This window comes from Globicephala melas, chromosome 16 (genome assembly GCF_963455315.2).
Source record: "Globicephala melas chromosome 16, mGloMel1.2, whole genome shotgun sequence".
Classification (NCBI taxonomy): Eukaryota; Metazoa; Chordata; class Mammalia; order Artiodactyla; family Delphinidae; genus Globicephala; species Globicephala melas.
In genome coordinates, this window is record NC_083329.1 from 83,300,171 (window position 1) to 83,324,668 (window position 24,498).

At 43.1% G+C, this 24,498-nt stretch overlaps 1 long non-coding RNA gene across 1 annotated transcript in view; it reads right to left on the reverse strand.

Annotated features, from left to right (window-relative positions):
- Positions 1-24,498, reverse strand: part of LOC132593618 (uncharacterized) — a 57,618-nt gene that overhangs the window by 6,340 nt on the left and 26,780 nt on the right. The window contains exon 2 of the long non-coding RNA XR_009559316.2: positions 15,152-15,315. This is a non-coding gene — a long non-coding RNA (uncharacterized lncRNA). The remainder of the gene's footprint in view (positions 1-15,151; positions 15,316-24,498) is intronic.

The following is a 24,498-nucleotide window of genomic DNA, read 5'->3' on the forward strand; positions in this document are numbered from 1 at the left end:
GGATGGACGGACGGACGGATGGACGGATGGATGGGAAAGCAAAATGATACAGGAACGTATGAGGACATATTTTTGAGTCTCACTTGGTCTAAGCTCCAGCCAAATATTGACTTGGCTGGTAAAGCTGACAGGAAATCTCACTCCTACTCGTATGCTGGCTACTCCCTCAAGGTAGGTGTTGTGGCGTAGCTGCTATTAAATATTATAGTTCTGGGAATTCCTGGGCGCTGCAGTTGTTAAGACTCTGAGGTTTCATTGCAGAGGGTGTGGGCTCCATTCCTGGTCTGGGAACTAAGATCCCACAAGCTGAGTGGGGCACCCAAATATATAGATAGATAGATAGATTATAGATTATTATAATCTAAATATAGATTATATTTCTGCTTTAAAGCCATGCTGCCTCTTGCTCCATCAAGCATGTAGCCGAGGCTGTTTGGTTTGGCGCTGCCAGCAGGACTGGTGGGATCTTCCCTGGCTCTCAAAATCCCCCCACAGTCAGCATCCCAGGCCACCTGCAGAGCGGAAGTTCCCCAGGTCATGTCCTGGGTACAGATGTCCACATCACTCCATCACCATCCCAATCTTCTCAGTTCACACCTTAGTCCCCAGGTTTCTAGATGAGAAAGACAGTTTTCTAGCGTCTTTCCAAGCAGTCTATATCTGAGCTCGAAACCACCTTGTAACTACTTTGCATATTCTTCCTTTCCCTCCTTTCCCAAAGCTCCCTGAGATTCTGGGCCCCTGCTTGCTCAGTACTTGTCCCAATCCATTTCTTTAACCAGTTGATGAGGCAGTTCTTACCTTTAATGAATTACAAGTTTTCGGCATCCTTTCAGGCTGGCATCAGGCATGATCTCGTGTGGTGGCTGTCCCCCAGTGACCCCACCTCCAGGCATCTGCACCCTCATACTGAGTAGGGGTGACGCATATCACCCACCCATAGGATATTGCAGAAATGACCGAGTGTGACTTCTCTCTCTTACAAAGCCAGCCACTGTGTCACGAGAACACTCAAGCAGACCTCTGGAGCAGCCCACCTGGCACAGAACTGAGTCCTCCCAACAAAAGCCCTGTAAGCACGCCTTCTTGAAGTCAAGCCCTCAGAAGACTGCAGTCCAGCCAATACCTTGATCGCAACCTCATAAGCCAGAACCACCCAGCTAAGCTGCTCCCTAATTCCTGCCCACATAAACTGGAAGATAACCAATGTTGTTTTAGGCCACTACGTCCTGTGTTCATCTGCTAGGTGGCCATAGATAGCTAATAAACCTCGTAAGCACCCAGAACCTTGAGAGTGGATTTCTCTGTCCTTGAAGCTTATTTGCATCATCCTAACATCTTTCCCTCATGTCTAGAAGCAACTCCTGCCTTTCCTGTTTAAAAGACCTCTTCCCTCTCAGCACATCCACTAGGAACCAATGGGTAGAGAAGTGGTTTTTGTGGAGGGTGAAGGGATACAGGTGTCATCCTTCCCCAGATCCTCCCGATGATTTCTCATTTCAGTGTCCCCCGAGGAAAGGTCTTCTGGAATCCTACTTCTTAATCTCAAATTATCTTTACTATAGTATAGAGTCTATGTTCTATGTTCTATATACAGAATAAGAACAGACATACTTTTCCCAAATGAAGAAACCATCTGTATGTGTGTCCTGTACTATATATAGACATGACACATCTTGTGAGTCACATGTGCTAATGAGGGGAATGGAGTCACCCAGATCCTTTCACTTGTATCTTCTTCTGATCCTGAATAAACTTCTAAATGGCTGGCTAGATTCAAGGGGGCTGGGTTTGGTCCAAGAACACAGAATTGGATGTATTGAGAAGGACAAGAACACCACTCTCACTAACCAATCACGTGTCATCTCTGACAAGATCATTTCACTAAAGCTAGTCCTCAACTTTTTCCGCACCAAGATGCCATTGTGCATGCATCCACCCAGCTCTGCAGCAGCCACTCGCCCCAGCAGCGGTTTCCACACTGATGGTCCCGGGTGGTGGGTGATAGCTCTGTCTGCTCCCCGTCTCACCCACCCTCCACGGTAGAACTAAATACATTCTAAGGGGGTTTGCAGTTCACAGTGACTTGGGTATCCTCCCTGACATCTGAGAATCCCTGCTCTAAAGTGATACAAACATATCATGGGAGGGAGGTCACTCCAGTTCTGGGAACACTGTTGTTCAAGAATTGTTTGTGTCCCGAGCCTTGCTGGCTGTCTACTATATGGTGCTCTGTGCTTCTGGCAGCCACACAGCGTCATCACAGACCAGGTATCCTTTCAATGTAGACCTGTCCAAAAGGCATCATTTTGGTTTTATAGATCTGAAACTCTTTGTTCTTCTAAAACCCTCCTGTGAAAGACAACGCTTTGGTTTTGGTGGCTTGAAAGGCTGACTCCTGGCTTCAGTTTCTTCCAGCTCTGTTACCCACCAGAACAGCACATCCTCCTCGTGGACCACAGCCCATCCATTCTGGGAGGCCCACAGGAGGGCCAGCTCGTTCCAGGCGTCTAGTCCTTGCTTAATAAAATTTAAATGAACTCATTTATTCAAAGGCAAAAGTGAGAGGAATGTCTGCTGAATAGAAAATGAAGCCCAGACTGTCCCTCAGTGACATTTCTTCATGAGAGGTTTCAACTACATACGGGTGAGAAAAATTTATAGTTGAACTGAAAAAAAAAAAGAAGTATGTCTGTGTAATTGTGACGAGTTTCTCCTAGCCTGGAATACAAAATATGTAAAATATAAAAATAAACATAGATCTATAGATTCATCTAATATATACTTACCACTGTACCTACCTGGTGTATCAACAGTGAACAAGACAAACGCGGTCTTTTTCTCATGACGCTTACAGACAGTAACAGACAGGCAGTGTTAAACTATGAATTGTGTTGAATGTTAGGAAAATAAATAAATAAATGGTGTCTGTGAGCTGCCTGAGGGCAGTTCTTTGCTTCCTTGTTCACAACTCCTTCCCCAATACCTAGAATCCTGCCTGGCACGTAGGAGGAAGCTAACATGTATAGAATGATTTGATGAATTTATAGACTTATCATGAGATATTATAACAAAGAGACAAAGTGTGGGAAGTCAGGGAAAGGCAGGACATGTAAACACCGAGAGGGAAGATGCACAGGAATCATTCACATGAAGTGGGTGGGATGCAGAAAAGCATTCCAGGAAAAAAGTAAAATGGGCTTTTAAAAAGAGTGGGAATTATTAAAGGAATTCAAGATGGGGTCACTATTAAGAAATTCATTAATATAATAAAACCTAGTAATAGATCTATGAGAAAAATCATATGACTGCCTGCATCGCTGCTGCAAAACCTTTTATAAAATGCAACATTCATTCCTGGTAAAAACAAATTAAAATAGGAATTAATTGACACCTTCTTAATCATAGATAGATACTTAAAACTATACATACCTTAGTCCTAAAGCCCTAAAGCCAGCATCCTGCTAATGGGAAAGCACCAGTGCACAAACAGCACTTCTGCTAGGATTAGGAACAAGGCAAGTGTGTCCATTATCACCACCACTTGCCACACTGTACTGGAGGTATTAAGCAATGCAATTAGGCAAGAGAAAGCAATGACAGATTGGACAGGTAAGAACTGAAAAGAAACAAAACCATTTCTATTTGCAGAGGATCTGATCACATAACTGTAAAACTCAAGATAATCAATGATAAAACTAAAACAAAAGAATTCAGTAAAGTAACAAGTTATAACACTAACATGCAGAAATCATTAGCTTTCCTAAAAAGTTAGCTGATGAAATGAAAGGAAAAATCTCATCTACAATAGCAACAACGAAGGTAAAATATCCTAGGAATGAATTGATCCAATAAATGTACAAAATCTATATGGGAAAGACTTTTTAAACTTCTTAAAAACACAAAAGTTGACTTGAACAAATAAAAAGACATTACTTGTTCTTCAGTAAGATGATTCCACTTCATAAACTTCTTCCCAAGTCTCTTAATTTTCCCCCCTTTGGTCACGCTGTGTGGCTTGCTGTATCTTACTTTCCCCACCAGGGATTGAACCCGGGCCCAGGCAGTGAGAAGGCTGAGTCCTCACCACTGGACCACCAGGGAATTCCCTCAAGTCTCTCTATTGATAAAGAGAAAATATTTTTGTAAAGCAATTTTTTGGTAAGGCAATACCAATAAAAATACTAACAAGGTACAATATGGATGGACTCAGAGGGTATTATGCTTAGTGAAATAAGGCAGATGGAGAAAGACAAATACTGTATGATATCACTTATACATGGAATCTAAAAAAGAAAAACTAGGGAATGTAACAAAAAAGAAACAGACTCACAGATACAGAGAACAAACCATTGGTTGCCAGTGGGGAGAGGAGGAAGGGAGGGGCAAGATGGGGTAGGGGTTTTAGAGGTACAAACTACTATGTATAAAATAAATAAGTGACAAGGATATATTGTACAGCACCGGGAATATAAGCAATGTTTTATAATAACCATAAATGGAGTATAACCTTTAAATTTGTGAATCACTATGTTGTACACCTGAAACTGATATAATATAGTAAATCAACTATGCCTCAATGAAAAAAAAATACTAACAAGTTTTTTTTTTTTTTTGGCGGTACGTGGGCCTCTCACTGTTGTGGCCTCTCCCGCTGGGGAGCACAGGCTCCGGATGCGCAGGCTCAGCAGCCATGGCTCATGGGCCCAGCTGCTCCGCGGCATGTGGGATCTTCCCGGACTGGGGCACGAACCCGCGTCCCCTGCATCGGCAGGCGGACTCTCAACCACTGCACCACCAGGGAAGTCCCCGTGCTAAGATTTGATAGTCATTTGGAAAAAGATAAAATTAGGTTCATATCTTATACCATACACAAGAATAAATTCCTGATCTTGCAGGACGGCGGGGAAGATGGTGGAAGAGTAAGATGCGGAGATCACCTTCCTCCCCACAGATACATCAGAAATACATCTACACGTGGAACAACTCCTACAGAACACCTACTGAATGCTGGAAGAAGACCTCAGACCTCCCAAAAGGCAAGAAACTCCCCACGTACCTGGGTAGGGCAAAAGAAAAAAGAATAAACAGAGACAAAAGGATAGGGACGGGACCTGCACCAGTGGGAGGGAGCCGTGAAGGAGGAAAGGTTTCCACACACTAGAAGCCCCTTCGCGGGCGGAGACTGCGGGTGGTGGAGGGGGACAGCTTCGGAGACGCGGAAGAGAGCGCAATAACAGGGGTGCGGGGGGCAAAGCGGAGAGATTCCCGCACAGAGGATCAGGGCCGACCGGCACTCACCAGCCCGAGAGGCTTCTCTGCTCACCCGCCGGGGCGGGCGGGGCTGGGAGTTGAGGCTTGGGCTTAGGTCGGAGCGCAGGGAGAGGACTGGGGTTGGCAGCGTGAACACAGCCTTCAGGGGGTTAGTGCGCCATGGCTGGCCGGGAGGGAGTCCGGGGAAAAGTCTGGACCTGCCGAAGAGGCAAGAGACTTTTTCTTCCCTCTTTGTTTCCTGGGGCACGAGGAGAGGGGATTAAGAGTGCTGCTTAAAGGAGCTCCAGAGACGGGCGCGAGCCGCGGCTAACAGCGCAGACCCCAGAGACAGGCATGAGACTCTAAGGCTGCTGCTGCCGCCACCAAGAAGCCTGTGTGCGAGCACGGGTCACTATCCACACCCCACTTCTGGGGAGCCTGTGCAGCCCGCCACTGCCAGGGTCCCGGGATCCAGGGACAACTTCCCCGGGAGAACGCACGGCGTGCCCCAGGCTGGTGCAACATCATGCTGGCCTCTGCCGCCGCAGGCCCGCCCCGCATCGTGCCCCTCCCTCCCCCCTGGCCTGAGTGAGCCAGAGCCCCCGAATCAGCGGCTCCTTTAACCCCGTCCTGTCTGAGCGAAGAACAGACGCCCTCAGGCGACCTACACGCAGAGGTGGGGCCAAATCCAAAGCTGAACCCCGGGAGCTGTGCGAACAAAGAAGAGAAAGGGATATCTCTCCCAGCAGCCTCAGGAGCAGCGGATTAAAGCTCCATAATCAACTTGATGTTCCCTGCATCTGTGGAATACCTGAATAGACAACGAATCATCCCAAATTGAGGAGGTGGACTTTGAGAGCAAGATTTATGATTTTTTCCTATTTTTTGTGAGTGTGTATGTGTATGCTTCTGTGTGAGATTTTGTCTGTATAGCTTTGCTTTCACCATTTGTTCTAGGGTTCTATCCGTCCGTTATTATTATTATTTTTACTTTTTAAAAAAATTTTTCTTAATAATTATTTTTTATTTTAATAACTTGATTTTATTTTATCTTACTTTATCTTATTTTCTTTTATCCTCTTTCTTTCTTTCAACTTTTTCTCCCTTTTATTCTGAGCTGTGTGAATGAAAGGCTCTTGGTGCTGCAGCCAGGAGTCAGTGCTGTGCCTCTGAGGTGGGAGAGCCAACTTCAGGACACTGGTCCACAAGAGACCTCCCAGCTCCACATAATATCAAACGGTGAAAATCTCCCAGGGATCTCCATCTCAACACAAACACCCAGCTTCACTCAACGACCAGCAAGCTACAGTGCTGGACACCCTATGCCAAACAACTAGCAAGACAGGAACACAGCCCCACCCATTAGCAGAGAGGCTGCCTAAAATCATAATAAGTCCACAGACACCCCAAAACACACCACCAGACGTGGATCTGCCCACCAGAAAGGCAAGATCCAGCCTCATCCACCAGAACACAGGCACTAGTCCCCTCCACCAGGAAGCCAACACAACCCACTGAACCAACCTTAGCCACTGGGGACAGATACCAGAAACAATGGGAACTACGAACCTGCAGCCTGCAAAAAGGAGACCCCGAACACAGTAAGATAAGCAAAATGAGAAGAAAGAAAAACACACAGCAGATGAAGGAGCAAGATAAAAACCCACCAGACCTAACAAATGAAGAGCAAATAGGCAGTCTACCTGAAAAAGAATTCAGAATAATGATAGTAAGGATGATCCCAAATCTTGGAAATAGAATAGACAAAATGCAAGAAACATTTAACAAGGACCTAGAAGAACTAAAGATGAAACAAACAACGATGAACAATACAATAAATGAAATTAAAAATACTCTAGATGGAATGAATAGCAGAATAACTGAAGCAGAAGAACGATAAGTGACCTGGAAGATAAAATAGTGGAAATAACTACTGCAGAGCAGAATAAAGAAAAAAGAATGAAAAGAACTGAGGACAGTCTCAGAGACATCTGGGACAACATTAAATGCACCAACAATCGAATCATAGGGGTTCCAGAAGAAGAAGAGAAAAAGAAAGGGACTGAGAAAATATTTGAAGAGATTATAGTTGAAAACTTCCCTAATATGGGAAAGGAAATAGTTAATCAAGTCCAGGAAGCACAGAGAGTCCCATACAGGGTAAATCAAAGGAGAAACACGCCAAGACACATATTAATCAAAATGTCAAAAATTAAATACAAAGAAAACATATTAAAAGCAGCAAGGGAAAGACAACAAATAACACACAAGGGAATCCCCATAAGGTTAACAGCTGATCTTTCAGCAGAAACTCTGCAAGCCAGAAGGGAGTGGCAGGACATATATAAAGTGATGAAGGAGAAAAACCTACAACCAAGATTACTCTACCCAGCAAGGATCTCATTCAGATTTGATGGAGAAATTAAAACCTTTACAGACAAGCAAAAGCTAAGAGAATTCAGCACCGCCAAACCAGCTTTACAACAAATGCTAAAGGACCTTCTCTGGGCAAGAAACACAAGAGAAGGAAAAGACCTACAATAACGAACCCAAAACAATTAAGAAAATGGGAATAGGAACATACATATCAATAATTACCATAAATGTAAATGGATTAAATGCTCCCACCAAAAGACACAGACTGGCTGAATGGATACAAAAACAAGACCCATATATATGCTGTCTACAAGAGACCCACTTCAGACCTAGAGACACATACAGACTGAAAGTGAGGGGATGGAAAAAGATATTCCATGCAAAGGGAAACCAAAATAAAGCTGGAGTAGCAATTCTCATATCAGACAAAATAAACTTTAAAATAAAGACTATTAGAAGAGAAAAAGAATGACACTACATAATGATCAAGGGGTCAATCCAAGAAGAAGATATAAAAATTGTAAATATTTATGCACCCAACCTAGGAGCACCTAATACATAAGGCAAATACTAACAGCCATAAAAGGGGAAATCGACAGTAACACATTCATAGTAGGGGGCTTTAACATCCCACTTTCACCAATGGACAGATCATCCAAAATGAAAATAAATAAGGAAACACAAGCTTTAAATGATACATTAAACAAGATGGACTTAATTGATATTTATAGGACATTCCATCCAAAAACAACAGAATACACATTTTTCTCAAGTGCTCACGGAACATTCTCCACGATAGATCATATCTTGGGTCACAAATCAAGCTTGGTAAATTTAAGAAAATTGAAATGGTATCAAGTATCCTTCCAACCACAATGCTATGAGACTAGATATCAATTACAGGAAAAAATCTGTAAAAAATACAAACACATGGAGGCTAAACAATACACTACTTAATAATGAAGTGATCACTGAAGAAATCAAAGAGGAAATCAAAACAATACCTAGAAATAAATGACAATGGAGACACGACAACCCAAAACATATGTGATGCAGCAAAAGCAGTTCTAAAAGGGAAGTTTATAGCAATACAGTCCTACCTTAAGAAACAGGAAACATCTCGGAAAAACAACCTAACCTTGCACCTAAAGCAATTAGAGAAGGAAGAACAAAAAGCCCCAAAGTTAGCAGAAGGAAAGAAATCATAAAGATCAGTTCAGAAATAAGTGAAAAAGAAATGAAGGAAATGATAGCAAAGATCAATAAAACTAAAAGCTGGTTATTTGAGAAGATAAACAAAATTGCTAAACCATTAGCCAGACTCACCAAGAAAAAAAGGGAGAAGACTCAAATCAATAGAATTAGAAATGAAAAAGGAGAAGTAACAACTGACACTGCAGAAATACAAAAGATCATGAGAGATTACTACAAGCAACTCTATGCCAATAAAATGGACAACCTGGAAAAAATGGACAAATTCTTAGAAATGCACAACCTGCCAAGACTGAATCAGGAAGAAATAGAAAATATGAACAGACCAATCACAAGCACTGAAATTGAAACTGTGATTAAAAATCTTCCAACAAACAAAAGTTCAGGACCAGGTGGCTTCACAGGCGAATTCTATCAAACATTTAGAGAAGAGCTAACACCTATCCTTCTCAAACTCTTCCAAAATATAGCAGAGGGAGGTACTCATTCTACAAGGCCACCATCACTCTGATACCAAAACCAGACAAGGATGTCACAAAGAAAGAAAACTACAGGCCAATATCACTGATGAACATAGATGCAAAAATCCTCAACAAAATACTAGCAAACAGAATCCAACAGCACATTAAGAGGATCATACACCACGATCAGGTGGGGTTTATTCCAGGAATGCAAGGATTCTTCAGTATACGCAAATCAATCAATGTGATACACCATATTAACAAATTGAAGGAGAAAAAACATATGGTCATCTCAATAAATGCAGAGAAAGTTTTCAGTAAAATTCAACACCCTTTTATGATAAAAACACTCCAGAAAGTAGGCATAGAGGGAACTTTCCACAACATAATAAAGGCCATATATGAAAAACCCACAGCCAACATCGTCCTCAATGGTGAAAAACTGAAACCATTTCCACTAAGATCAGGAACAAGACAAGGTTCCCATTCTCACCACTCTTACACAACATAGTTTTGGAAGTTTTAGCCACAGCAGTCAGAGAAGAAAAGGAAATAAAAGGAATCCAAATCGGAAAAGAAGAAATAAAGCTGTCACTGTTTGCAGATGACATGATAGTATACATAGAGAATCCTAAAGATGCTACCAGAAAACTACTAGAGCTAATCAATGAATTTTGTAAAGTAGCAGGATACAAAATTAATGCACAAAAATCTCTGGCATTCCTATACACTAATGATGAAATATCTGAAAGTGAAATCAAGAAAACACTCCCATTTACCATTGCAACAAAAAGAATAAAATATATAGGAATAAGCCTACCTAAGGAGACAAAAGACCTGTATGCAGAAAATTATAAGACACTGATGAAAGAAATTAAAGATGATACAAATAGATGGAGAGATATACCATGTTCCTGGATAGGAAGAATCAACATTGTGAAAATGACTCTACTACCCAAAGCAATCTACAGATTCAGTGCAATCCCTATCAAACCACCACTGGCATTTTTCACAGAACTAGAACAAAAAAATTCACAATTTGTATGGAAACACAAAAGACCCCGAATAGCCAAAGCAATCTTGAGAACGAAAAACAGAGCTGGAGGAATCAGGCTCCCTGACTTCAGACCATACTACAAAACTACAGTAATCAAGACAGGATGGTACTGGCACAAAAACAGAAATATACATCAATGGAACAGGATAGAAAGCCCAGAGATAAACCCATGCACATATGGTCACCTTATCTTTGATAAAGGAGGCAGGAATGTACAGTGGAGAAAGGACAGCCTCTTCAATAAGTGGTGCTGGGAAAACTGGACAGCTACATTTTAAAGTATGAGATTAGAACACTCCCTAGCACCATACACAAAAATAAGCTCAAAATGGATTAAAGACCTAAATGTAAGGCCAGAAACTATCAAACTCTTAGAGGAAAACATAGGCAGAACACTCTATGACATAAATCACAGCAAGATCCTTTCTGACCCACCTCCTAGAGAAATGGAAATAAAAACAAAAATAAGCAAATGGGACCTAATGAAACTTCAAAGCTTTTGCACAGCAAAGGAATCCATAAACAAGACCAAAAGACAACCCTCAGAACGGGAGAAAATATTTGCCAATGAAGCAACTGACAAAGGATTCATCTCCAAAATTTACAAGCAGCTCATGCAGCTCAATAACAAAAAAACAAACAACCCAATCCAAAAATGGGCAGAAGACCTAAATAGACATTTCTCCAAAGAAGATATACAGAGTGCCAACAAACACGTGAAAGAATTCTCAACATCATTAATCATTAGAGAAATGCAAATCAAAACGACAATGAGATATCATCTCACACCGCTCAGAATGGCCATCATCAAAAAATCTAGAAACAATAAATGCTGGAGAGGGTGTGGAGAAAAGGGAACACTCTTGCACTGCTGGTGGGAATGTGAATTGATACAGCCACTATGGAGAGCAGTATGGAGGTTCCTTAAAAAACTACAAATAGAACTACCATACGACCCAGCAATCCCACTACTGGGCATATACCCTGAGAAAACCATAATTCAAAAAGAGTCATGTACCAAAATGTTCATTGCAGCTCTATTTACAATAGCCAGAAGATGGAAACAACCTAAGTGTCCATCATCAGATGAATGGATAAAGAAGATGTGGCCCATATGTACAATGGAATATTACTCAGCCATAAAAAGCAATGAAATTGAGTTATTTGTAGTGAGGTGGATGGACCTAGAGTCTGTCATACAGAGTGAAGTAAGTCAGAAAGAGAAAGAGAAAGACAAATACCGTATGCTAACACATATATATGGAATCTAAGAAAAAAAAAACATGTCATGAAGAACCTAGGGGTAAGACAGGAATAAAGACACAGACCTACTAGAGAATGGACTTGAGGATATGGGGAGGGGGGAGGGTAAGCTGGGACAAAGTGAGAGAGTGGCATGGACATATATACACTACCAAATGTAAAATAGATAGCTAGTGGGAAGCAGCCACATAGCACAGGGAGATCAACTCGGTGCTTTGTGACCACCTAGAGGGGTGGGATAGGGACGGTGGGAGGGAGGGAGATGCAAAAGGGAACAGATATGGGAACATATGTATATGTATAACTGATTCACTTTGTTATAAAGCAGAAACTAACACACCATTGTAAAGCAATTTTACTCCAATAAAGATGTAAAAAAAAAAGAATAAATTCCTACTGAATCATAGATTTAGGAAACCATACAAATACTAGAAGAAAACATGGTCCTTTTTAATCTGGATATATATATATATATATATATATATATATATATATATATATATATATATATATATAAAAAAGAGGAGAGTATTAACCCAAGTAACTTTTGAACACAATATTTGGAATATATGTCCTTAAGCTAATGTAAAAAGGCTTTCTAACTATGATTCAAAACCCAGATGCAATAACAAAACAAGAATGACAAATGTAACTATATAAAATAAATAAATAAAAATCTTAACGTGGAAATGAAACCCCCAAAGCATAAACAAAGTTAAAATACAACTAGCAAACTGGGAGAAAATATTTGTAATATATATCACAGCTAAAGAGCGAATCTTCCTCATATGCAAAACACTGTTTAAAAATGGAAAGAACAAAAGATGAAAAACCTGAAAAAAATAGACAAACAACATGAGTTCAGCAATGCACACGAAGATGTAAATATAGTCCTTAAATATACAAAAAGATGTTTAACCTCACCAATCATAAGAGAAATGCAAACTGAAAACTATACTGAGAGACACATAAAAGGGTGGAAAAAGGTATATCATGTAAACATTCATCAAACCACTAATCAAAAGAAAGCCAGAGCAGCTAAATTAACATCAAAGTCGACTTCAGAACAAGGAAAATTACCATGGATAAAAAGGAACAGTACATAATGATAAAAGTATTGTCTCACCAAGAAGATACATTAATGCACCTAATTAAAGCATTCCAAAATACTAATAGAAAGAAAAAGAGGAAAAAACTAATAAAACTGAAAGGAAAACATGGACAGTTCCACAATTGTACTTGATATTATACAATATATTGATTATACACTTGATATCAATTATAATTGATATTTCAATTCTTTTCTCTCAGTAATTGATAGAACAAGTAGACAGAAAATCAGCAAAGATGTAGAAAAAAATGAATGACACCCATCAACCAACTGGATCTAATTGACATTTATGGAATATTCCACTCAACACCAGCAGAATACATTCTTTTCAAGTGAACATAAAATATTCAACAGGATAGGCCATATTCTGGGCCATAAAATAAACTCTACCAAATTTAAAAGAATTGAAATCACAGTTCAGTGTGTTCGTTCTCTGACCATAATGAATTAAATTAGAAGTCAATAATAGAAAGATCTAGAAAATACCCCAATTATCTGAAAATTAAACAGCTCACTTCTTAGTAATCCATGAGTCCAAGTCTCATGAAAAAGTAGAAAATATTTTGAACTAAACAAAAATGAAAACACCATATCAAAATCTGTAGGATGCATAAAAAGCAACACTTTGAGAGAAATTTATAGCTTTTTTTTGTTTGTTTGTTTTTGTTTTTGGCCACACAGCTTGCAGAAACCTTAGTTTTCCGACCAGGGATCGAAATCAGGTCCCTGCAGTGAAAGCACCAAGTCCTAACCACTGGACCGCCAGGGAGTTCCCTATAGCATTTTTATAGAGAAATTTAAACACCTATGGTAGAAAACTAACATATCTAAGCTTCCACTTTAAGAAACTAGAAAATGAAGAGCCTGATTATGACTCAGAGACCTTGTTCAGCTTTTCGTCTCCTAGGATCCTTCATATAATAGGGGTAATGCCACCCTCTCCTGGCATAGGTAGGATTGAGCTCACAATTTGGTTTTTCAAAACTAAACCATTTATTACTGAGGGCTCATACATGAATGGTAAAGCATTATGAAAAAACAAGCAAATTATTAGTACAGGATCAGGATGCAGTTACCCCTTGTGGGGGGGGGGTAAGGGGAGACCCTTAACAGGAGCATGTAAGGAACTTCTGAGATGCTTGTGATCTTAATCTGAATCCTTAGATACAGATGCTCAGTTTATTATGCTCTTTAAACTACTCATTTACCTTTATAGATCCTTGTATACATATGACATTTTCTCATTTAAAATTTGAAAAACATGAAATGTATTAAACAGACTCTCTCTGCCCCCCTGTTTACTCATCTCAGAAACAAATTTTCATGTGACCACAAAACCTACCCCCAAGAACTAGCTGAACTTCACAGTTCTTACTTGTAAGATAATATTTCTAATCAGACTATTTTTTTTCCTATTATTTAAACAAAATAAGGAGGAAATGATTCTTCCACATATACGTGGTCTACCATCTGGCTTTGGGGTCCCAAGTAGTTTACACATCCGGCCTGTACCTTGCAGTGCGGGAGCCAGAAGGAAAGAACAAATGCAGAAAACAGCTCTCTCTCTTCTTAATGGGTTACGCCCAGACTCCAGGTCTGTAGAAAATTTGCGTCGGGTGAGATTTGCTCTTTACCTGAACCATGGGGACATAACCTTGGTGCACCTGGCTCTCAGTGACCTTAATACCGTCTCCCCTTGCTCAGCCCCAGCCTGGGAGGGAGGCCAGACTACACTAGGTATCACCCAGACTGCAAAGGTAGTGGGGTCAGAGATAGGACTGCTGTGCTGGAGTTTCAAGTTCTCAAAAAGCCAGGGCTGAATTGGAGGAAATATCTCTGTCTGCTTGTCTATGGGAGCTGTTAGCAGCACGACCTTGCCTACCAACTTCACCCGGTACCTTTATTCCTCGTGACCACAATCCTGTTTCCGTGCCTTCCTTGTGGCACGGAATGCTTGTTCTCTTTGTGGGGAGTGTGCATGCTTGTTCCTACACCTGCATGCTTGTTCTCTTTGTGGGGAGTGTCTGTAGGGACAAGGTGAGCCAGGGAGTGTCAAAGAAAGGAGAGAAACCTTAGAGCAAGAACTTGCCATACATGGTGCTGGGGCTCGTGCTACACCTACACCTTCATGCTTGTTCTCTTTGTGGCGAGTGTCTACACCTGCATCCTACACCTGCATGCTTGTTCTCTTTGTGGGGAGTGTCTGTAGGGACAAGGTGAGCCAGGGAGTGTCAAAGAAAGGAGAGAAACCTTAGAGCAAGAACTTGCCATACATGGTGCTGGGGCTCGTGCTCACCAACAGCCTCCTGGACCAGTCACGGAAAACTTCCAGAAATAGAATTTGTCAAGTTCCCATCCCATTCTCTCTATTATCTCATTCCATAAAACATCTTTAAAAATTCCAGATATAGGGATTACCTGGTGGTGCAGTGGTTGAGAGTCCGCCTGCCAATGCAGGGGACACGGGTTCGTTCCCCGGTCCGGGAAGATCCCACATGCCGCGGAGTGGCTGGGCCCGTGAGCCATGGCCGCTGAGCCTGCGCGTCTGCAGCCTGTGCTCCACAATGGGAGAGGCCCGCGTACTGCAAAAAAAAAGAAAGAAAAAAAAATATATATATATATAAATTGAAAAGACAGTCTTTAACCTTTAGAAGAAAAGAAGGTTTATGAGCTCACAAGTGTGGACATATTTCTTAAGATACAGAAAGCATAAATCAGAACGGACAGAACTGAGAGTTTCGACAGCATCAAATTTTAAAGCTTTGCATTTAAAAAAAGTGACACCACAAACAATGTAAAAAGCCAAATCACAGACAGCAAGAAAATATTTGCAAAGTTTATTAAAAAAAATAGTGTCCAGAATATATTAAGAACTTGATCGAATTGATAAGAAAAAGATCAACAACAAGTTAGAAAAACTGGTAAAGGAATGAATTATTGAGGAGTAAAAATCACAGTGGCCTGTAACAATGAACATGTTATTGGCCTCACCCATGATCAGGGAAAGGAGTTAAATGAGATCACTTTGGCACTCAGCAGGTTGGCAAGCTTTAAAATTCAAACAGCAAGAGATGAGGGTGTGAAGAAGTGAGGATGCTTACAAACTTCTATCTGCTCAGCCATCAGGGTGTGATAGGCTCTGGCCGGGTGGCAGGCACCCTTTGGGGCTCTGGGGGTCCAGGGTGATAACACAGATGGCCTTTGATGACACAAGTTACCCTCAAAGGGAGAAGAGTTGAGGGAGAGCATGACGTCAGCCACAGACTTGGGTATCCAGGGTACCATTCAGACCTCTAAGTTCAAGTGCTAAATAGGTTGCATCTGCAGGTCTGAATCTCAAAGAAGCCAGGAGTGGATATACCTCTGGGAATCATATTAGTCAAGTTTTTACAGCCAAGCAACAGAAAGAAAATCTAGCTAATTTAAGCAGAAAGGAATTCTTTTCAAGGATTTGGGGTATCACCAGGAGCTCAAGAGGGCTCAGGAAGGAGCCACACACCCTGAAACAGCAGAGATGGCCAGGAGGACACCACCACCCCCACAAGCTCCCCAGGGCCTGGAGGCGGCCTTTCTCCCCTGCCCTCCCGAGCCCGGCGGTGCTGCTGGGGTCACGGGTCCTGCCGCTGCTGGAACTGCATGTGACAAAGACCAGTTCTCTGACTAGAAGGTTTAGGACTAAGCCTTAGGAAACCCCAATATATAGCCGCTACAGGGAGGATTGATGTGTAGAGGAAAATAAGGAGGGGCCTCCGGGGGAGGGTGCGTCCCTGGCAGGAGCTACTGCTGTGAAGACAAGAGAACTGCCCCGTGGGGGGGAGAAGTCCCTCAAGTCTCATGCTTTAGCTTAAAAGTCTCGTCACAGTCCCCCGAATACTCAACTGTAGCTACAGTACTTTCCCCTTCCCCCTCATCGGGCCCCCTGAGCACCATGCCACCTCTGCAAAGGACCAGGTGACATTCTGTGGGAGGTCAAGGCGACCCGTTTCTCTAGTACATATAGAATGGATAAACAACAAGGTCCTACTGTACAGCACAGGGAACTATATTCAGTATCCTGTGACAAACCATCATGGAAAAGAATATGAAAAAGTATATATATATATGTATAATATATAACTGACTCATTTTGCCCTACAGCAGAAGTTAACACAACATTGTAAATCAATTATACTTCAATTTGAAATAAAAAAAAAAGACCAGTTTCTCTGCAAGGCTGTGCACAGAGCTGAAGAGATGACGTGGGCCGGCTCTTTGCAAACTGCCACGGATAAAAAGCACTTTCTAGATAGTAGTTGAATCCCAGGTGCCAGGAGCTGCCTTCAGTTGCCCCAGTAAAGATGCCACAATTAATACAATGGCCACTGCAACTGGAACCACAGCCCGGTTATCATGAATCCACAGTGATTCCTCTGAGGCCCAGTCACTTTCACAGGTTAAACAGGCGAAGTTGTTTAGGGGATGTGGGGGCATGTGATCAGGATCCCCTCTCATCTTCCAAGTCCTTCTTCCCTTCAGGGTGGGAAGGGGCTTTGGGTTTACCCAGCCATAGTGGAGCAGTTTGCTGGGGGTGTCTTTTCAGTCACACATTTAGGAACAGGGCAGGACCACGGTGTGTCTGCAGACCCGCTGGGCCCCCTGTGAGAACTCAGGTCACAACGGTCACAACCCCTTTAGCCCTGTGACCCCCAGAAGCCCACACTTTAGCTGCAGATACAAGGCCACTTTGAAGACCCAGGTGTGTGTTAACTCAGAATCCAGCATCTAGCCAGCCCTGAAAGGAGAATAGCTTCCTTTCTCCAGAGCACAGCCTCCTTAGCAGACGGTCCCTGTTGCTTTAGGGGAGACTTGGAAGGAGACGGCAGTTTACACGTGAGGCATTACAGGGACCTCCTCTGGGGACTCTGGGCCCCTCTTTCAGGGACACCTCAGGGCTTTGACTGCCTTTGACTGACTGAGAGGCCACCGCTCCCCTGTGGTCAGCCAGGTCTGGCAGGCTGACAATGGCCTCACACCTTTGGACATTCCTCCACCTTGGAGGGAGGCTCCATGATACATGGTAATCCATGTTACCGCCCTTTGAAACCGGCCCGACTGCTAAGTGCTTGACTAAAGAACACGGAGGAGGGGACCACATGTCAGAATCCAGGCCCAGAGTTCAGACACTGGCAGCTTCCACTTCCTGTTTCTGGGACACTTTCTGGGGAAGCCAGAGGCCATCATGCTATGAGAGAGCCCAAACCAGCCATGCGGAGGAGCTGCTTGCAGGGAACTCTGCTCACTGCCCCAGCTGTGGCCCCTACCTCAACCTTGTAGCAGACACGTGAGGGAGCTGCCGATGACCCCTGGCCCTGGTCCCCATCTGACTGCAGCTCCCTGAGAGACCCCAAGCAAGAACCACCACATTCACACCCATCAGGAAGGCTACCATCAAAGAAAATAAAAACAGTGAACAATAGTTTCGGTAGAATGTGGAGGAATTGGAACCCTTGTGCATTGCTGATGGGAAGGTAGAATGGTGCAGCTACTGTGGAAAACAGTATGGTGAGTTCTCAAAATATTGAACACAGAACTACCATATGCTCCAGTAAATCCACTCCTGGGTATTTATTACCCAAAGGAATTGGAAGCAGCAAGGACTCCAATAGATATTTGTACACCAGCGCGCACCGCACAATTATTCACAATAGTCAGAAGATGGAAACAACCCAAATGCCTATCAATAGACAAATCGATGCACAAAATGTGGCCCATCTATAAATGGAATATTATTTAGCCTCAAAGGGGAAGGAAATTCTGACACTGGCTAGAGCGTGGATGAATCTTGAAGGCATTATACTAGCAGAAATAATCCAGTCACAAAAGAATAAATGCTGTAGGATTCCACTTAGATGAGGTACCCAGAGTTGTCGGGTGCACAGAGACACAAAGTAGACAGTGGTCGTCAGGGGCTGAGGGAGGGGGGTGGGGAGTCAGTGCTTAATGGGGACAGAGTTTCTATTTGGGAAGGTAAAGTGTTCCGTGGATGGTGGCGACGGTTACACAACAATGCGATTGTACTTAATGCCACTGAACTGTACAATTAAAAATGGTTAAAATGGTAAATTTCATGTTATATATATTTTACCACAATAAAAAAGAATCATGCGCAGAATTACGAAAGATAATGATGAATGATTGTTTTAAAGTACTATGATTTGAGATGATTTGTAAGAAGACCTAGAATTGCACTTCAGGGGACTTCCCTGGTGGCTCAGTGGTTAAGAATCCACCTGCTAATGCAGGGGACATAGGTTCGAGCCCTGGTCTGGGAAGATCCCACATGCCGTGGAGCAGCTAAGCCCGTGTGTCACAACTACTGAAGCCCGTGGGCCCTAGGGCTGGTGTGCCGCAACCACTGAGCCTGCGTGCTGCAACTACTGAAGCCCGTGTGCCTAGAGCCCGTGTTCCACAACAAGAGAAGCCACGGCAATGAGAAGTCCACACACCACAACGGAGAGTAGCCCCTGCTTGCCGAAAGCCCACATACTGCAACCAAAACCCAACACAGCCAAAAAAAAATTTTTTAAAGAAAAAGAAAAGAAGAATTGCGCATCAGGGGCAGAACATCAGGAGCTCAGGATCGAGATGAGCTGCACGGAGATGGGCAGATGGGGCGGCCGCTTCTTCCAGGTGCCAGGGGATAGATAAGGTTGGACCTGTATTCCAAGCCATCTCTCCATCTCCAACAGGCCCAGGCCTGCAAGACCGGGTTTGAATCTGGATGGGGTTTGCCTGTCCCTGGAGGGCAGGCTTCCGGGTGGAGGCGGATCCCAGGCTTGGTGTCCTGGAGCTCGAAGCTGTCAGGTGCTTTTCTGCAGGCCTTTGTTCTGGTTTCTTCAACCCTATGCAAAACATACACACATCTACAGAGGTAAGCCTGCTGGTCCATACAATGGTCCAGCCCCCTGATTCACCTAGTCCCGCTTAGCCACAATCCCCACTCCACCCTCAGCCCAGGTTACAACTAATCTACTTTTTGTCTCTAAGGATTTGTCTATTCTCCACGTTTCATAAAAAGGGGACATTACACACACACAAAAAACAAACAAACAAAACTAGAATTGTTGCTGTTATATAGATCAAGTATAGATTGCCCACCTATTTCATTCCTAAGGATACTGTGACCCATTAGCATCCCTCAAATATCTTACAGTTCAAGATACTGATGACTACTTAGTCCCAACCACCCATAAAAGTCACTGGTCCAACCGGTCTTTTGCTGGTTTCATAGTGCTTCTGGGATCCTGCCTCCTTCCTGCAAACCTGTCTTCCTCCCTGGGATCCTGCCTCCTCCCTGGAATCCTGTCCTCCTCCCTGGATCTTGCCTCCTCCTCCTTGGGATCCTGCCTCCTCCCTGGAATCATGTCCTACTCCCTGGGATCCTGTCCTCCTCCCTGGATCCTGCCTCCTCCTCCTTGGGATCCTGCCTCCTCCCGGGGATCCTGTCCTCCTCCCGGGGATCCTGTCCTCCTCCCTGGGATCCTGCCTCCTCCCTGGGATCCTGTCCTCCTCCCTGGGATCCTGCCTCCTCCCTGGGATCCTGCCTCCTCCCTGGGATCCTGTCCTCCTCCCTGGGATCCTGTCCTCCTCCCTGGGATCCTGCCTCCTCCCTGGGATCCTATCCTCCTCCCTGGGATCCTGTCCTCCTCCCTGGGATCCTGCCTCCTCTCTGGGATCCTGCCTCCTCCCTGGAATCCTGTCCTCCTCCCTGGATCTTGCCTCCTCCTCCTTGGGATCCTGCCTCCTCCCTGGAATCATGTCCTACTCCCTGGGATCCTGTCCTCCTCCCTGGATCCTGCCTCTTCCTCCTTGGGATCCTGCCTCCTCCTGGGGATCCTGTCCTCCTCCCGGGGATCCTGTCCTCCTCCCTGGGATCCTGCCTCCTCCCTGGGATCCTGTCCTCCTCCCTGGGATCCTGCCTCCTCCCTGGGATCCTGCCTCCTCCCTGGGATCCTGTCCTCCTCCCTGGGATCCTGCCTCCTCCCTGGGATCCTATCCTCCTCCCTGGGATCCTGCCTCCTCCCTGGGATCCTGCCTCCTCCCTGGGATCCTGTCCTCCTCCCTGGGATCCTGCCTCCTCCCTGGGATCCTATCCTCCTCCCTGGGATCCTGTCCTCCTCCCTGGGATCCTGCCTCCTCTCTGGGATCCTGTCCTCCTCCCTGGGATCCTGCCTCCTCCCTGGGATCCTGTCCTTCTCCCTGGGATCCTGTTCTTCTCCCTGGGATCCTATCCTCCTCCCTGGGATCTGTCCTCTTCCCTGGGATCCTGCCTCCTCCCTGGGATCCTGCCTCCTCCTCCCTGGGATCCTGTCCTTCTCCCTGGGATCCTGTCCTCCTCCCTGGGATCCTGTCCTCCTCCCTAGGACCTGTCCTCCTCCCTGGGATCCTGCCTCCTCTCTGAAATCAGGGAGCACAGCTCAATGGCAGCATCTCCCACCAACCCTGGCCCCAGAGGACAGCAACCACAGAGCTCTTCTCTGCCTCCCAACAAACTGTTGACAAATTTCCCAATGTGTCAGTGAAGGTCTGCCCTCTGGCTCTCCAAGGAGGTGTGGTAAGGAGGGCGGAGATCTCCATGATAAACCTATTTCAGCACATCTATCTCCCTGGCCTTCTGGTTCCTTCCTGGGAAGTCATGGCATCTTAGCCTTGCTGACTGTTGGTCACCCAAGCAAACAGCTGCTAAACCTCCCCCTGATAATCCAAACTACATGTCCCCTCCACCCGCCCCCACTTCTCCCTGGGCTGGCTCCAGAGACCTGGCTGACCGGCAGGCCAAGCCTTCGCCTGAGTCTCCATGCCTGTCTCTCTGCAGAAAAAGAGTCAAAGGGAAAGGACACTGAGGGGGTTTGTGCCTTACGCAAGATAAAATTTCATAATAGGATGTGCAGCTTGCTTTTCCTGGGGGAGGATTGAGTCCTACGATAAACATGAAGGTGCTGACACATCTCTGTGTTTTCCACAGGCTTGATCACAGCTGCTCTGCTTTTTGAAAGACAAGGACATAGAGTGCTCAGCAGGCAGGAGACAGGTGAAATGCTTATCTTTTTTTAACACTTTTTTTTTTTTTGGCTCTGCATCTTGTGGGATCTTAGTTCCCCGACCAGGGATCGAACCCAGGCCCCTGGCAGTGAGAGCACCAAGTGCTAACCACTTTTATTTTTACTGCATCTGTCTGGGCTGTGTTTTCAGTGATGCCCATGGGTTCAGGCCTGGCAGTGTGGTCCTGAGGCAGCTCGGGTCATTACACTATCAGTCAGATTTGGCAAGAATATGTAGAACACAGAATTAAAACTTCAAGGGCATTTATGACCCCTCCTTATTTCCTAAGAGTTATTATTTCTTGGTGGGAAGGTAAATTGGTGCAGCCACTATGGAGAACAGTATGGAGTTTCCTTAAAAAACTAAAAATAGAGTTACCATATGATCTTGCAATCCCATTCCTGGGCATATATCCCAAGAAAACCACAATTTGAAAAGATACATGCACCCCAATGTTCATAGCAGCACTATTTACAATAGCCAGGTCATGGAAACAACCTAAGTGTCCATTGGCAGATGAATGGATAAAGAAGATGTGATATATATATAGATAGATAGATAGATATAGATATAGATATAATGGAATATTACTCAGCCATAAAAAAGAATGAAATAATGTCATTTGCAGCTACATGGATGGACCTAGAGATTATCATACTAAGTGAAATAAGTCATAAAGAGAAAGACAAATATCATATGATATCATTTACATGTGGAATCTAAAATATGACACAAATGAACTTATTTAAGAAACATAAACAGACTCACAGACATAGAGGACAGACTTGTGGTTGCCAAAGAGGAGGGAGGTGGGGGAGGGGTGGATTGGGAGGTTTGGGTTAGCAGATGCAAACCATTGTATATAGGATGGGAAAACAACAAGGTCCGACTATATACAGAACTATATTCAATATTCTGTGATAAATCATAATGGAAAAGAATATGGAAAAGAATATATATATGTATAACTGAATCACTTTGCTGTACACCTAAAGCTAACACAACATTGTAAATCAACTATGCTTCAACTAAAATAAATAAATAAACTTTATAAAAAAGTGTTATTATTTCTTTTTTGCCAACTTCCCCTATTTATTAACCTCATCAATAATGTCAGTCATTACTTTCAGCATGAGAATGATAAAAGATAAAATCTAAAAACCTGTATGTGTGTCAGACAGTAAACTTTTAAGAAAAGAAAGACAGGAAGTAAAGAAAAGAAAAGAAGGGAAAGAAATAGAAGAAAAGACAAGCCAAGTTAAAGTGAATTTTCAGATATAAAAAAATAATGAATCACAAAACACCTTTCTTCCAAGAGGAGAGAAAAAACACGTAATAGAAATTTTCTTTTCAGTTTAATTCTTCTGCTAATGAATAAGAAATAGAAAAAAAGACACAGGATCTAATAATTGGAACTCTCTGCTGAGCACAAGTTAATTTCCTTAGGTGAGAAGCAGCCTCAGAGTAAATGTTCCTAAGGGACAGTGTTTTTAAAAACATGTTTTATAGTTTTCATATAAAATACATGAAATAATGCAGAAATTTTGAAAAATAAAGAAAAGCAGGGGAAAAAATTAACCTACATTGCAACTTCTAACAAAACTACTGTAAGCTTTTTCAAAACAGGCTTTTTGATTACTCTCTATTTTCCTAAATTCCAAATGTCTGCTCTTGCCACATTCCTTTGCTTTAATTTATTACAACCTCTATTACTCCTTTTGCTTCTATTCATATCTTGAGAAACTGAGGTGCAGAATAATTTTTATAAGGCTGCACTAAGGAAGTAAGACAAAAAACAGGCCACTCTCCTAGTCATAAAACAGATCAGTAATAAAATGGTCTCTTGTATCCACATGTAGGTCCAGAAACCTTGGCCTGGTTACTGAAGCTGGTGGTAACAATATCTACTCAGTTGCTGAAATCAGCTTGTGGGAAGAGATCCAGCACGGCTGAGGAGAGGGCATCCTCCCAGCTGACACCAGAGCTGAGCAAACAGTTTCTGGAAGGAAACATCCATCCTGGGCAATCTGAAATGGGTGTGGAGCGATGGAAAAAACACGGAACTGCAAATTCTGAGATATGGTCTGGCACTGAGTAGATTTATGGTCTAGCCTAAACTGATTTGTGAAACACAGACAATATATGGGAGAAACCTTTGAACTTTCATGTAGAAAAATTGTTTCCTTCAGCTCTAAAATCCTATTATTCTAATGCTTTCATTGCATTTGTCACCAATCCTTGGAGGAAAAAAGAATATTACCTTGGTAATAGGTAATGTTAACTTTAAAAATCATCTTTGGTAAACAACAAGAACCTACTGTATAGCACAGGGAACTATACTCAATACCTTGTAATAAACTATAATGGAAAAGAACCTGAAAAAGAATACACACACACACACACACACACACACACACACACACATACATACACACACACACACACACACACAAAACTGAATCACTTTGCTGTACACTCAAAATTAACACATTGTAAATTAACTATACTTCAATTTAAAAAAATAAAAGAAAATAAATTAAAAAGTCTTATTTTATGATCTCACTTATGTGTGGAATATTTTTAAAACAAAAAAGTGAGCTCGTAGATGCACAGAACAGATTGGTGGCTGCTAGAAGTGGAGATGGTGGGGGTGAATAAAATGTGGGAATGTTGTCCAAAGATAC